A 13,186-nucleotide genomic window follows, 5' to 3' on the forward strand; every position below is an offset into this window, starting at 1 on the left:
TGCACAAGGTGTTGCCTGGGATTTTAAATAAATAAATAAAACAAAGTTTGACATGTTTTTACAAGCACAGTGACCTGTTTTTGATCATAGGCTGGATACAGTCCATAGATCTGAGTAGTGGGGGTTTCAAGCAGACATACACAAGCCTTTAAAGGTGCAATATCTAAGAATTAGCCACCTGTCAAATTCATACTCAAAACAAATAGGGGGCAGCGTATCACCAAACTTTCACTAACTAACTGTTGTTAGCTAGTTAGCTCAATTAGCTGTGTAGCTAGCGGGGAAATGTGTGGGGAAGTGTTAGTATTGTACCACCAGCACAGGAGCTTTGGACCTAGACAGGCTGGCAGGATTTTCAAGTAAAGACATATTACAAACTGTAAACATTTTGTCGTCCCTGTCATTTTCATCGGCAATGGTGGTCGCTTGGTTGGTTTGTCGGCAGGATTACACAAAAACTCCTGAATGGATTTCCATGAAACTTGGATGGAGGATTAGTCTCTGCCCAGAATAGACCCAATCAACTTTTGGTGCAGATCCTGGATTTTTTTCCTTTAACATTGCGAGACCTAAACAACATCTAAGTGAATTTTTCAGGTAATAATACATCAATCTTGGTGAAAAAAATGTGCGATTTCTAGGTGGCTGGTATCTATGAGTACAAAAGGTGACTGTTAGGGCGGAGGTATTCGCTCTCCTGAGTGCCTTTCTAGTTTTCATTGTTTAGATTGAGAGATCCTCATTGACAGAAGTCACATACTGCACCTTTAAGAAGACTTAATAAAGTCTGATATTATGTCTACAGCTAACAGACAACCAGTTCAACGAAGATCAGTCTTCATCCTGTTGTACTTGTGTAGTTGCTCATAACCTGTTGGCAGAAATCTGAAGCTGTGCATGTAACCAGAGAATAATCAGCACACTTATTGTTTCTTTCAGGTGTGGCAGAGTGAGAGTCAGAGGGAAGGAAGATCGCCTGGTCTAGACAGGAATGTCAGGGTAAGTATTACATTCTCTCTTTGTTGTCTATTACAGTATACAATACCTGTCTGTCTTTGCACATCTCTCTGTTTCCACCTCTCTGTCTGTAGCCCTGATGTTTTCTTTTCTCTTATTGTCTGTGGCTCCATCTCTCACTCTCTGTGGCTCCTACAGCTGATTACATGAATAATTTACAGCATGTAAATCCTCAGCAGCTGCTCTCTGTTTGCTGTTTTGCCCTCCTTGTTCCTCTCTCTTTTCTCTCTCAGGTTAACACGGGAGGATTTTTCTCAACCTTGTCACCTCTCCTTCCCGCTCCCTCTTCCGGTTTCTGTGCCCGGGGTTAAGCTCTCTCGCTCTCTCTCTTACTGTCTCCTCTCATTTCTGTCTAATTACACAGCTCTCAGTTGCAGGCCTGTGTCTTCCCATGGGTTTGTATGTCCTTATGTAAGGACTGTCTGAATGGCATTTCCTTCTGCAATGGTGGGAATTTTGACTCAAGTCCACAGTTGTTTGTTAGCGTGTATGCAGATACGTGCATTACACTGTGTGTTTGTATGTGTAGACACACACAGATACAATATGGTTTCAGATCCTTACAATCAAGACGAGACTCACAGTGATTACAGTTCTGCAGCAGCTGTACCTGTAAAAATGTGAAGATTTCTTTTCTGTCACTTCAGGCTTAAAAAGCTTTAAAAAGGATCTCAAACTGTGCTGTCAAATGAGTTTTATTTTTTTCTTTTCCTCTTTGGTCCCTTCAATCAAGTCCCTAGGTAGGACTCCAAGCATATTTTTCCATGCAGACGTGAAGTAATTTTCATGTTGAAAAGAAAAGAAAAAAATTAGTGGTTCCACACAAGAAAAATCTATCAAAAAATAGCATGAGGCTAATTCAAGGAAAAGAGAGACAACGAAAGGGAAGCATTACCTTTGGCTCTGTTAAATAATTCCTTTCCCTCCATTCAGTTTCCATTGTTCGAAGCCGGGGCCGATCTCTCCAATATTACCGCTAATCTAACTTCAAAGGGTTGCAGTCATGTTAAAGCACTTTTTAATTGTGATAAGGAATATGCTTTCATGCTTAAACCCTTCTCCTCTGTTCATCTGGACAGAACCCATAAATATTGAGTCCTTTTTTTCATTGGCAATTAAAATTAGAATTGGTCACATTTTTCACTGTCAGCCATTTCCTTTGCACATAAAGACATGTGTGGGCCACACACACATACATAAAGACACATGTAGAGCCAGACATTTCCATATGTGTGCATGCAGAAGCACACTGTATGTGCTTCTGCACAGTGTTTTTGCCAACGTTAATTAGACAAAAACCTTCCTTCCATGTGCTTGTCCAATACTAAAAGTGCTCAAAGGCTTTGCTTTCTTTGCTTCTCTGGCAGGGCTGATGATTCACCACAGGCTTCCCTGTTGTTCCAATGACACATGAGATGCGGGCTGCGCCGTTTTGTCCAGAGATAACACAATAAGATGATTCTTGAGTGAATCACTTGCACTTTTGTGCTTTTTACATGGAACATTCGTGACAGTTTGATGTGTACACAATATTTTGAGGCAGTGGAGCAGAAAGATGTTATTCTGTTGTGACAAAGTCAATTTGGGTAACAGTACAGTGTACAGAATGAGAGCGGCATTAAAATGTACCATTATTGTAGTTGTTGGGTAAATTGCTCATCTATTTTGCCTCAAAATAATTCTCTGAAGTTGTCTTCAGGCTTAACGCTAAGCTTTGAGAATGTTTCTTTTTAAAGCATTGAAGGGCAACATGCCACCATATATCAGCTCTTTATTAAACTGGTCACAGAGTCACTATTCAACACGTCTAGTGATTGTATAATGCTCAGAGTTATACCTATAGGTCAGTTTAAGACTTTGATTTCAAACTACTCAGCATTTGAATGTAACTGTTTTTAAATACGTGCTGTCCTGTATGGTTGTCTGCCATTTATCTTTTATGCACCTCTGTTTTATTTGTGTTTTGTCATGTTCGTTTGCCTGCAGTTTCTTCTCATTTTCAAGCACTTTTTTCCATTTCATTTGTATTCTGTCAAATTGCTTATGATCTGTTATCTACTGTACAAGTAGTTACTAAACATTATTAATCTGAAGCTCAATTCTGAGGCTGTTCTGTAAATAGGTTTCTATGAAATAATTAAAGGTGCAACATGTCAGAATTTTAGATTACAACATTCAAAAAATATCAACAGAATGTGAAGAAGAAATAGCTTTGACGTTACATCAAAGATGTCTGTAATGTGTTGAAAAGTATTTTCTGAAGTTAGCATGCTAACCAGCTAACAAAGACCTGTCCTTTTTTATTATACCACTCTGAGTTCACAGTCCGGACCACTAGCTGCATGGCTAATTGAGATATCTGAGCTAACTAGCTAATGGCAGCAACAGTAAGCAGGAGTTAGCGGTTACTCTGGTGGCATGCTGCTATCCAGATCTATGGAGGGGACATTGAGTTCAGTGTAGATACTGACTCTGGAGAATGAACTGATATTGCCAATGCATACATAACCAAGCAGTGTCGTTCAATTATGTGCATATATTGCAACTTTGCTTGACTTCTCTTCAGACTGCAGACGTGATCTGACAGCCATGTTTGACAAAACCATTAGGACCTTCATTTGACTTCAGACATGTGCAGAAGGCTAAGAGGTTGGTCAGAGGATCCCCCATTTTCAGGACTCATCAATTCAAAGAGAGAAATTGAGAAACCTCTTCCAGTGACATACAGCGCTACTGACACTGCAGTCAGACTGACAGCTCCAACTTAGCTCTGGCACTTCACCACAGCACAACTTTGCAGTCAGTCAGGGTTTTAGACATACTGCAAATTGTTCGAACTGAGTCTCTCTCTGACAACACTGGGAGTGGGATTTGTTTCCAAGTTTGGAGAATAAACTATTAGTGACTCTGAAGGAATAGAAGAAGCTTGACTTCGCTTCGTTCCCCCTCACCTCAGCTCACTACAGTGTGCCTTTAACACTGCAGTCAGTCTGGGTATTGAGTTTTGGCTGACATGGCTGGGTTGGCTCACTGCTTGTTTAGCAGTCTGAGCCAAGCATGTGCGGCTGTCTGTGTGTGTGTGTGTGTGTGTGTGTGTGTGTGTGTGTGTGTGTGTGTGTGTGTGTGTTTGTGTTTGTGTTTATGTGCATGCATGTCTGTGCTTGAGTTTCTGCAGGATTGGTGTGCATGTGTGCAAATGCACGAGTGTGTATGGGCCCCTATTTGCCTGCATGACCTGATTGTAAGTCTACAGTATATACCCTCACGTGCAGCGCAGTAAGCGAGGGCTGTGAACCTTGGTGGGGTTTTTTTGGTTGTTGTGCAGCGTGGCCTCATTACCCAGGTGTTTACCCCCAACCACAGGAAGCGCTTGTCAGTGACGACTGTCTGCTGGCAAACATTGCCTGAGGGAAAGAAAGACAGAGAGGGAGGAAGAGGGAGACAGAGGGAGGTGGAATCATCTAAACACAGCATTTCAATTTTGTAGAGTGCCCTGTGAGAGTGAGTATCTATCTATCTATCTATCTATCTATCTATCTATCTATCTATCTATCTATCTAACTATCTATCTATCTATCTATCTAACTATCTATCTATCTATGCTTCTTTTTTTCCCCTAAATGTGTTGTGTTTATGTGTGTCTGTGTGGTTGTGCCAGTCAAACCCTTGCCGGCAGGTCAGTGGGTTCCTCCACTCCTTCACAAGTGAAGGGAGGGAGGGAGGGAGGGAGGCATGGAGGGGGGAGGGGGGAGAGGAGACATACAAGCTGTTGACAGGGATTTATGAGCTGATAGTGTCAGACTGCAAGCACAACAACAGTCTCCCTGTCTCTGCCTGTCTGCTCATAGAGGGAGAGACAGAGACTGACAGAAAGAATGGAAGGGGGAGGATGACGGGGGTGACGAGAAAGTGAGGCAGCGAAATGAAAAGAAAGGGCAAGAAAAGTAGAACGTCGAGGAAGGGGACGAGGCGGATTTGGGGTGTAATTTAATTTGTTTAGGAGCTTCTTTTCCTTTCTCCTGACACCTTCTTCTCCTCTTCTCTTCACTTCACACATCACCATTGTATAAGCTGACTCGCTTGTTGTGTTGACTGGTGACTGCTTTTGTTTTTGCTTGTTTGGACTCATCTGAGTTAGAAACCATGTGTTCATGCTTTTCAATATAAACCAGAGGCTATTGTTGGTCTCTCGTGAGCACGAGAGACGATGACAAGGACTGTACTGAGATGACCGTGCACGCATGTTGTGGACAAATAAAAAGCCAAACTGCCATATTGTTCCGTCACATTAGCATTTCCCAAAAAGCTGAGGATTCGATAAGACTGTTTCAATGAACTGTGGGCAAGTGTTCATTATTAACATCTGTGCAGAAATAAACAAGCTATTGATAAATTTGAGCGTGCTAGACAATCAGGCTTTGTGGCTGTGTGTTTGTGTTCTGTGTGTGTGTGTTCAGATTTGTCATGGTGAGTCACGACTGGAATGTTCACTGTTAGATGACACACGCTGATATAGTTGGACTGTCTGACTGTCTGACATATGAGAGATACAGTCTGGTGGGTAATTTTGTCTAATTGCTGTTCTCAGCATAAATCCATAATATCTTTCTCTATTTTGGTTTGAGGGATTCCACAATACATCCTCTTTTACGAGCTTATGTGGCCTTGGGAGCTTCTCAGATGAAGCTGTATTTATAGTTTCTATATAGCCGTGTTCTCCTCACCACAGTAATTGAGTTTTACCGATACAAGTCATTACAAATAAGTAATTTCATATGAAACCACTTTGTTTACACACTGACATTGAGAAATAATGAATGTGTCAAAGTATAAGTGTAATTATATACTGTTTCTAATTTATTGAGTATTCATATTTAATTCCACAAACACTTTACGTTGAATTTGTAAGTGAGACATATATGTGTTACCCACTTTTGTCAGCTGTTCCTGGAAATATTCTCACGTCTACAAACAGACATCCAGCCTCTCTGACAAGACACTGACTTTCAATTTTGGATATTGTAAAAAAAGTGCCTAAAATCTGTATCATGTTGGAAGTTATGACTGCCATAATAACAGTGATCCAGATGTGAAGTCTGCCAGACTGACACGTCGGGAGACAGACAAGCCTGACAGTGCAAAGCACGCATACCCCCTGAGGATAATATAGACTGCTAGAGATTCATATGTCAGTTCCTGTTTAATTACATAGCATTAAAGAGTAGAGATTTATGAGGCCGTTTTCATTTTGCACAGACACTCTCCAACTTTCTGAGAGGCAAACACATGTTCGGTTTCTCAGAATAGCAAACGTCATTATCCTTTTCTGAACTCCTGCCTACTGAGTATGGTCAAAGCTACAAGTTAACATGCACTAATTGTTATTTTGGCAGTGAAGGGACCCTCAGACATATACACTAAGCTGATGATCACATAGAGGCAAAGTTTGTCCTCTGCTTAAAGGGGAATTCTGGTATTCTTGAAGCTGCGCCTCGTGATCAAGGTGGTTGAACAGACCAAACAACCAAACCTTAACTACTTGACTGTTATCTTCACCCCCTGCACTTTTGCTGAAGGACTGAAAAAGGGAAAAGTTTTAATCCTTGGCCCTTGTATTGACATGTTTTGCTGTGTGAATGATTCATACTTACCAAAAGTTTTGGAATTGGTCCAGTAGGTCACCTCAGCTGGCAGCCGCGACACAGCTACAATGACTGCAACGTAATCCTTTGGGGCAACTCCAACTGTCAAAGTTACTTCCAATAAAAGTGCTTGTTTTTGCCACTGACAGGCTGAAGTTGCTATTCTAAGTGTCACAACAACATCACAGAAACAATTCCCACAGAGATAGACCTTTTTGTTAAATAATAAGATCCTTCACGTAACCTGAACCACAAGTCCTGTTCAAGGTGAAGTCTCGCTCTGAAACTCTCTGAGCAGACCTACTGAACCGATTCCAAATCTTTTGGTAAATATGAATCATTTACACAGCAAAACATTGTGTTTGTTTGACCCATCAGCCCCAACCTCTGCTTACCCTATATGGCCTTTCTTACTCTTTATACTTAACTTTATTACTTTATACTATTTTCGTGGCATTGCTTCTGTTTTTGAGAGGACTCAGTGGAAAGCTTTGCGTGTCACCTACATGAAAAATGTATATATGATATGTACAGCACTCGATTTGAAAGTCTAGAGTCATGTTAATTGTACACAGATAATACTGACTGGGTTTGGTGATTTTATGTACCCATGATTGGAGCTGATCATGAAATGCTCAAAATATTTCTATGAAATAATATTGTTTTCACCCATGAAGTTTCTTCTACTTTTTTCAATTTTTCAAAATTGTAATGTGTATTTATATTGACATGCATTCTTCTTTGTATGTGTGCTCTCTATAGGTGTGTGTATAATGCAGATCTACAAAGACGCCTGCATGAAATTGAAGAAGAATGACGATAAAGAGGAAAACAGCTTTAAAGAGAAAAAAAAACGCCAGAAAAGACCAGAGAAAATTCACCTTTGATGAGAGCAATTCACAGTCAAATTACATATATTTGTCACATGTAAGGTAACATCTAAGTGTTCATCATCTCTGTTATCATATAACCCCTTCAAGTGTAACTTTAAATTTCATTATATTAGCAACATCTGGTGCCTTTGGCGTCTAAATTAGAAGTTAGCACGTGTAAGGATTCGCAAGTGTTACTTTTCACAGGGTATCACTGACTGTAAAGAAGTTAGAACATCATTATGCACTGATGTTATTTTGGACAGTATGTGTTATATGGTGACAATCATGACAACATGTGCTAGGAAGTTTTGCTTATGTTTTTTTTTCAAAACATTATGTGAAATTCACTGATACATAAGAAAGTGTTGTTTATTTGCTCCTCACATTTTGTCCCACAATATTGTAGATACTCTTTTTCATAGGGACACAGCATGTTCCTGATGCATCGCATGTATGTAGATTTGAAAGAACATGTGGTCAGAACAATGTATTCATCTAAGGATTACACTGCTTTGACACCCCTAGTGTCTGCTACAATAACATATTCATGTATGTGCGCTGTATCTGTTAAGAAGTAATGATCCCAATTTGGTCACGGGGGAACAAAGACAACATTAAGGACATGTACTCATACAATATGCAAAGCTCTGTGGAGAAATATTCCCAGTCTGTAGTGCTCTCATGTGACAATATATGTGCAGCGTTTCACTTTTATCATCCCAACATAGATTATTAATGAATATCGTATTGTTCTGTGAAAAATCTAGGTAATATAATGTTGAATAAAGAATTTTAATGGTTACTCAACAGCCTTGTGGAAACACGGGACTACACTTGTCATATGAGACTCAAGAAGCAGTGAAGGGTGCAGTATGTAGAGTACGTCTTCCTGTGCACCATCAAGAAAAGGAGAGAATGACTTTTTCTTCAACACCTGCGCTATAAAGCCCTTTAAGTAGCTTAGAGTTGAGTGGCTTGCCACAGGGTGCTGTGGCAATGATGGTGGTGACATGAGAAGGGTATTACTTCTACCCACAATGTCTGACTTTGGCTCTTGAAAAGGCACTGTGTCATAGATCCAACAGTGTTTGACATTTTGAATAAATGACATCCTAAGCCTCCTTTATGCAATATGTTTGTGTTTCACTTACCGCCTTTATCTTCACAAGTCCAGTTTGACCTATAATGATAGAAACCACCTTTCAACAGTAATAATGGGTGTACCTTACTTACCATCCAGTAGTACATCTATAATTTGTGGCTTCCTTCTTTGACTCCAAAACAGTCCTTATGTATTTATTTACGCATTTATGTATTTATTTAACTTTGCTATGGGTATATACACTTGTATTTTTATGAATGTGTAATGTAAAATACATGCAGAGAATATTGTGTACATATAAATGAATAAATCATCAAGTTCATCATCTTTTAATTTATGTAGCTTATATATTAAAAATGTACTATGGGTATTTCACATATGTTATAAACTTATAGCTTTGTATATATGAAATACATATATATTGTCATCATGTCTGACCGCAGCATATAATACCGTATAAAAGTTGAACATATAGACATTTTTCATATATGTACATGAAAATACAAATACAAATACATGAATACAAATACACGTTTTGACAAAGGGTATTTCATATATGTTATAAACCTATATCTCCATATATTCAAGGATGTATGTATGTAATAATCATATATTACCTTATCAGGCAGTATCACTCTTGATATATGGGCATGTATGTCATATATTACATTTCCTTATGATAGGAGTGGCAATAGTTTGGTTATAAATGTACAAAATTACACGCCAATCAGTCCAATTAACTAGTTGTCACATTTCACTGAACAGATTTCCTCATCTTTCCATATGAATGGATTCTCATTTCCTTCATATGAGACATATTTTCAGCAAATGTAGAAAAATCCAAAATAGCAGAGCTGGGTTTACCCCGTAACACCCCTGCAGGGAACAGTTTGTAGGCCTCCTTATCTGCCCTCCTCCATCTTCGTCTGTGGTTGCTAACCCCAGCTACAGTGGTCAGACATGGGCCCCCTATGTTTTCCATACAGTTTATCACACTTCCTCTCCCTCTGCTCTGGGCCCCAAGTCAGTCTGCCAGACAGAAAAATCAAAGACTGTGGGACATACCTTTACAGTGCAAATGGTATATTGCACTGTACAGCATGCTGATGATATACAACTTTAAATTCTCTCAAGTATATACAAAACAGGAAGTAGTTCTGAGCTGAGTTTTCCTTTAACAGCCCTCACAAGTGAACATAAATGTTTGAATTAAACATTGGATTGATTTAAAGTTAGTCAGAATGATCCTATACATATTGGATTGTATGGAATTGAAAGGCAGGCAAAATGATTTTGACTTGACTGTCTGTGAACGCCATTTCATCAGAAGTGTAGAGAGTTGAATTTTATTAAATGAAGTATTTCATAAATCATTCATGATTCAGTTGATTTCACTGGCTTTGTATGGTATGGATCTAAATGTCAGGTAAAAGGATTTTATTATTTTCTGGGGCAGTTTGTCACACTCTCTGTCAGCCTAGCCTGGCTTCATAGTCATTCTATCAAACACTGACAACACAGATTTCCTAAGAGGGAACGAAGCATGAAACACAACCACCTCTACCTTCAGCTCTGTCCAACAACTGGCCTTATTCCTGCAAGCTGGTACGTGGTGCTTGAATTGTGCTTAAATATAGAATCAGATTTAAGAAAAAAAAAGGTTTTATGTGCATACGGCATGCAGGCTGTATGTGAATACAGACCTTGTTATACAGAAGCTCTCCTTGTTTCCTTGTGTCTGACTTATTAATGGTATTTTGTGAAGTAGTAGATGTGAGGTAGAATACTTCACTGAAGAAGTAAACATGTGCATGACATAGGGTACTTAATAATAAACTAACCTAAAGTAGGGCAAACTATATGTAATAGAATAACACAATATGTGTCGTATAAGTTTCTTTCCAGGAAAAAAAAAGCTCCATGTCTTTTGAAACCCATACGTAAGGACATACACATTTCAAGACCCAATTTTAGTTTTAAACTTGTGTGGTGATTTTTTTTTTCAAAAGTGGTTATGAAAAACATAACCACCACTAGTGCATACCTTCCATTCTTGTCAGAGCATCATCCTTGTGCTCCTCAGCATCCATTTTAACTTGAGCTACTGGCTCTTTCAAACAACATTCAACAATAGGTTAATTTGACACAGGCTGAAAAGTTAGGTCGGGGGCTTTCAAGCTGTTAGATAGTGCTTGCAAATAATGCTTTTTGGTTCCTACTTTTCAACTTTTTGGAGGAAGTTATGCAATAAATTACTTCAATTTTAGCACTCTACAAGTAACTATCACTCAAAATGCGCTGTTTTCAAGTTTCAAAGAGTCTGCACTTCAGGTTCCCCTGAGCTGTGTGAAAAGCATTGTTGCAAGGGTGAATAAAAACTCTAATTTCAAGCACAAATTATGTTACTTGCATTTCCTTTGCCCAACTCAGAACTCTGTGCTCAGACACACTCCTGAGGTGAAACAAGATAAATGACAAGAGAAAAGAAAGGAAAAATTACAATTGTGACTTGTGCTTAATTGGACATAACTCCGTGAAATGTCACTATACACGTTATCTTCCACTTGTTAGCTCCCATGACAGCAATGGCTCCTATTTTGTTTTCCCTCCAATGCACCTCAGCCAGGATGTGTATAAGCCTGCCAGCCGTTAACCCCACAGAGGAAGTGTGCAGGAAATGAGATCAGCCTTAAAGAGAGGTAACGCCTGAGCCACTGACACCAGACCAATAACTGTCACTCACTGCACCTGATACAGAGATACTAAAAATGCAGCGAAAAACAGGAAGGTCAGAATAGAATAGAGCAGAATAGAACAGAGTACAATTTACAAATTTGGTACAGCAGGAGCCATAAAGACAAGAGCGTGTAATAGTAAAGTACTGTAGGATGAAAGATAAATAGAATACAACACAGCAGAGCAGAGGCGGCACAAGAATGTAGAAAATTCACCACTGTGTCTCAAAAACAGGTTTTGCTGGAAAAACTATCATAGACTTAAACATATGTTTGAAGGGGTGGAGGTTGAATTCAGTCTCTGCATGTGTAACTTTAACACTATATGGTACACATTTTAGAATAGAATAGAATAGAATAGAATAGAATAGAAATATTGTAAAGAAAAGACCAAAGTATTGTAGACAAGCTCAGACTAGAACAAAACAACCCAGCACTGTGCAGAAGAAAGCATGTTCAGTACAGCATATAGTGTGAAAGGAGATTAAAGACAATACAAGAACAGCACCACCCAAACTATCAGACAAATTGTGCTTGAAAAAAAAAAAAAAAATGTTTTCAATAGCTAAAAATACCAGCAGGGTTGAGCCTAATTCAGTGGCTGTGGATGTGAAACTGTCACTATGCCCTGCACACATTCTCTTTAACATGATGAAAGACACAGTCTGTAACTTCACTGAAGAAACCAGGCCTGACAGCAGCGTGCGCACATGTGTGGATGTTGTGCATACATGTATCTCAGCATGCACACCAGCAGCTGAATTTTTGCCTTTTTCTAAGATTGAAAAAGAAAACATTTTATTTTATTTTTTATTTATTGAGATAGGAGGCAGGGATGAATGATGAAACATTTACAGTGCCAGCTATCACCTACACCCAAGAACAAGGGCTTTTTGATAAAATACATAGATACAAACACAACACTTGTTTTTGAGGCACAATACACAACTCTGTGGGAAGAAAACTTGCTTGTTATTTCGGGTTTGTGTTTTATTTGATATGACTGACTTGTGTTGGAGTAAACTCCTGAATAGATATTGCCAGATGTTTTAAGACCTCCGAACAGATAGATTCAGACTGCTGAAGTCCACTGACACTGCTCCACAAAAAAATACAACTTGAATATTGCAGTTGCCAATCACATTTTCATTTATTTGTCTGGCTCGGCTGTCCTTTTTGGTGACTTGCTCGCTAGTGATCTGGCTGCTGTCATGTTGGTGACACACGTATACACCTTTGTTATGCTGTTGCATATTGTGGTGCCTTTACTCACCTGGATATAAACATTAATAAAAGATGACCGGCGTGAAATGTGTGCATGGTCCTCCCATGTGTTTACTTATGCAAAACATAATGAGGCCTGTTTTATGCTTCAGCACCATTAAAAACAGTTACATGTTCAAATGTTTCTCCCTCTTCTGTAGATGTGACTGTCAAAATAACAGCCAAAGCTTTGGTAGGACATAAGGAATAATAATATAACCCAAAAAAATAAATAAATCATCAGTCATGACTGTGAACTGTTGACTTATCAAGCCCCAAAAATATAATTAATGTATGATGTTGTTAAATTCTTTGTATCACATTATGTGAATCAATGAATGACTGATGAAATGAGTAAATATATGAACAAATAAATGAATAAGTAATGAAATGATTAATCATTTAATAAGTTAAACAAACCAGGCGTGTGTTAGCGAATGACAATGCTCGAAAGCCTCATCACCATATTTGCATAATCAGACTTGTAGAAAGTGTTTTGGATCATTTAGCCACATAACTACACATATTACATATATTTTTCGGCAAAGCAGA

The 13,186-nt window shown here is 38.9% G+C and overlaps 1 protein-coding gene across 1 annotated transcript in view; it reads left to right on the forward strand.

Annotated features, from left to right (window-relative positions):
• The window catches only part of LOC311259281 (uncharacterized protein), a 114,386-nt gene extending 105,472 nt beyond the window's left edge, over nucleotides 1-8,914 (forward strand). Inside the window, exons 7-8 of the mRNA XM_084356335.1 lie at nucleotides 940-999; nucleotides 7,422-8,914. The gene's annotated coding sequence lies outside the window, so the exon portion shown is untranslated. The remainder of the gene's footprint in view (nucleotides 1-939; nucleotides 1,000-7,421) is intronic.
• The last annotated feature ends 4,272 nt before the right edge of the window (nucleotides 8,915-13,186 follow it).

The sequence above is a fragment of the Pagrus pagrus genome, assembly GCF_965226575.1.
Source record: "Pagrus pagrus genome assembly, chromosome: 7".
Classification (NCBI taxonomy): Eukaryota; Metazoa; Chordata; class Actinopteri; order Spariformes; family Sparidae; genus Pagrus; species Pagrus pagrus.